The 3,290-nt window shown below is 64.8% G+C and overlaps 1 long non-coding RNA gene across 1 annotated transcript; it reads left to right on the top strand.

The window, feature by feature from the left end:
* Positions 1–259: 259 nt before the first annotated feature.
* Positions 260–2,563, top strand: LOC135980546 (uncharacterized). The gene is made up of 3 exons (XR_010597562.1): positions 260–353; positions 652–855; positions 1,313–2,563. It is a non-coding gene; the product is annotated as an uncharacterized LOC135980546 (long non-coding RNA).
* Positions 2,564–3,290: the final 727 nt, after the last annotated feature.

Here is a 3,290-nt window from a genome sequence, read left to right as displayed (position 1 = left end):
GCCTGGCCCTGGGCACACCCCTGGCTCCGTTCTCTGGCGCTGGTAGCTCCTGGGAGCGGTGAGACCGTTCCTCAGGGTGTGGGGGTTACGGTCACCCCCGCCAGCTCAGGTGATGTGCGCTGGAAGGATTCGGCAGCTTTCCAGCCGTAGGCCCCAGGACGCCATCCCAGGCTGGGGGATGATCCCCCGCCCTGGGGAGTTCTCAGCCAGGGCAGTCCCGGGCCCCAGAGCAACTCTCTCTGCTCCCCACAGGGCAAGGTGGAGGCAGAGCTGCACCTGCTGACAGTGGAGGAGGCGGAGAAATCCCCCGCGGGGCTGGCCCGCAACGAGCCCGACCCGCTGGAGAAACCCAAGTGAGTGACGGGGCGGCGAGGGGACCGACAAACGTCACGTCTGAGCCTGTGGGGTCCTGGGGGGAGGCTGAGGATGTGGGGTAGGCAGTGGGGATGAAGGCTGGGTAGAGTGGGGGGTTAGGTGCGTGGACCTGTTGCTACAGGGCAAGGAGGGGGCTGGGCAGCTGGTGGGGCACCCCATGATACGGGCTGTTTTCCCCCCATACACGTCCAGTTCTCGGTGTCTGTGTCAACCTTTCTTTCCTGCCTTTCTTCACCTCCTCCCCGTCACTCCGGCCGCCCCCCTGCACCCCCCCAGCCGCCCCGACACTAGCTTCATCTGGTTCCTGAACCCCCTGAAGTCCATCCGTTACTTCATCTGGCACACGTACCGCTGGTTCCTCCTGAAACTCCTCCTCCTCCTCCTTGTGCTCCTCCTGGTCGGCCTCTTCCTCTACTCCATGCCGGGCTACCTGGTCAAGAAGCTGCTGGGGGCCTGAGGGCACCACCCCCTTTGTTCATGGTACTTCCCGCCCCGAACACCCGGGGCACATTTGCTGGCTGAGATTACTGGAGGGGCCCGTGAAGGCGTTGGGTGCGTGGAAGGGGACTAAGGTGGGGTATAGTCAGGCTGCCAGGGGCCCTGGCCAGTCCCATGGGTGGCAGGGAACAGCCGTGACTCATTGGAGACTGGCCAGCGGGAGGCCGGCTGGGTCTCCCGGGGCTGATGAGCGGCTGGGCTAAGGCACGGAGGGAGCAGTCGGGAATTTGGGGCGTAGCTGAGGGAGAAGGGAACTGGCAGGGGAACTGGCTCGGCCCAAGGCCGGGGGGCGGCGGGTGGAGGCACGAAGACCTGGTGGTGGGGTGGGGAGAAGGCTCTGCCCCTACACAGGGGCCTGGCTGTGTCTAACGCTGCTCACTCGGGCCGTGCGTCTCTTCCCCCCCCCCCCCGCCTCCTGCTGCCGCTGCCCGTTGGATAGTCGCCCCGACACCTCCTTCATCTGGTTCCTCAACCCGCTCAAGTCCATCAAGTACCTGATCTGCACCCGCTACAAGTGGCTCATCATTAAGATCGTGCTGGCGCTGCTGCTCCTCATCATGGTGGGACTTTTCCTCTACAGCATGCCCGGCTACATGGTCAAGAAGCTGCTGGGAGCGTGAGGCCGCCCGGGCCCGGGGCCACGCACCCGCTCGCCAGGCTGGAGCGGCGCCGGGACTGGGTTTGGGGGAACGGCCTGCGGCTTCTCCTTGTTTGCGTTTTCTTCTTCGCGGCTCCCTGTGGTGTGTTTCTCTCCTGAGGCCGGAGGGAAGGAAGAGTTGGGCCTGGGGCGCCGGGCTCCCGTAGCGCTTTCCGTGGGTGAATGCAGCTGAGCAGGTCGGCGAATACAGGGCGTCCGAGCTGGCTCTAAGATTACACCCCCCACAGCTAAGAGCCTCTTAGCCGTGCCCCGGTTCTGGCTTCCAGAGCCCAAGGAGGCCAGTCGCCCACACTCACGGCTGGCCTGGCAGGGAGGGGAACGTGCGGCTCTGGTTTGTTCCACTCCCTCCTTCCTCCACGGCCAGCGCCGCCCTGGGGAGCAGGTGCCAGGGAGAACGGGGGCGTTGCACACCGAGAGGTCACCTCAGAGGAGTCTGAGGAGAGGAGCCATGGGGCTCTCCAGAAAAGCAGCCCCCTCTGCTTGAGTCCCCCGCCCCACGGGCCCACGCTGGCTCGGAGGCTGCCCATGACCAAGGCACTGGCTCTCCTGCCCCCAGGCGGGGGGCGACAGTCTGTGGAGAAAGCAGCAGCCCAGCAGCAGAGCTGGGGAAACATGCCCAGGCTGTGAGGAGAGGCAGTTCTCCAGGCTGCCTGCTGTCATTGTGTGGGGTGGGCCGAGACCCAGCCTGGGCCCGTTTTCCAGCCCCCCCGGCACCTCAGCTGCTCTGTTTAGGCCGGTGCATGGCTTGCGCGGGAATCCCTTCTGTGCTGGCTGGAGGGCCACCCAGCAGGTCCCTTTTCTAGCCCCGCTGCCCAGTAAACGCAGCGGGGCCTGTCGCCGCAGGGGATGCTGGGAGGGTCCCTGCTGGCCCCAAGCCCTGCTAACGCTTGGCCTGATGCGTTCCAGCCATTCCCTTCCCCCTGGGCCGAGAGCGCATGTCTGGTGTTCACTCATTTCTGGCCCTGGGTCTGAGCCACTCGCTGCCGGGGACGAGAGCCGCCGGCCCAGGGGCCACTTCGGTGGGGGGCGGGGGGAGGGGAGCCTCTTTCGTTTGTTTTTATGATGTTTGTGTTTTATCTGTCAATAAAAAAAGAGGAAAGAAAATGGAAGCGCCCCGGTTATGGGCCTGCTGTGGAGCTGGGAACATCCCAGGGCCCCTGGCTAAGGGGCCGGCTGCCCTTTGGAGCGTGGCTTAGCCACTCACTGCATAGGCAGGGCCGGCTCCAGCATTTCTGCTGCCCCAAGCGAAAAAAAAAAAAAAGCCGCGATCGTGATCAGCGGCAGCAATTAGGGGGAAAAAAAAAAGCCGCGATCGGCGGCGGCAGGTCCTTCGCTCCTAGAGGGAGTGAGGGACCTGCCGCCCCCGAATTGCCGCAGGTGCCGCCCCTCTCCCTTGGCCACCCCAAGCACCTGCTTGTTAAGCTGGTGCCTGGAGCCGGCCCTGTGCATAGGCTGGGGACAGAAGGGGGCCCCCAAATTTCAGCAGCACAACTGCACCGTGCACGAGAGAGTGAGGTGCCGCGGGGGGGAGAGGAGCAGTATGGCCGGGTCAGGCAAGGCCTGGGAGGCCGGAGCCTACGTCACTCTCCCTCCCGGGCCTAGGTTGGTTACGCGGGGGGGTGGGGGAGGGGGAAGAGGAGCCCTGCACAATGGTGCTGGTGTAGGGTTACCATATCTCATAAATAAAAAAAGAGGACCCTCCACGGGCCATGGCCCCGCCCATTTCCCCACCCCTAGCCCTGCCCCAACTCCGCCCCTT

This window comes from Chrysemys picta, unplaced genomic scaffold, assembly GCF_011386835.1.
Source record: "Chrysemys picta bellii isolate R12L10 unplaced genomic scaffold, ASM1138683v2 scaf4184, whole genome shotgun sequence".
Classification (NCBI taxonomy): domain Eukaryota; kingdom Metazoa; phylum Chordata; order Testudines; family Emydidae; genus Chrysemys; species Chrysemys picta.
The sequence above is the reverse complement of the archived record's forward strand: the minus strand, read 5'-3'. Positions and strand labels throughout refer to the sequence as shown.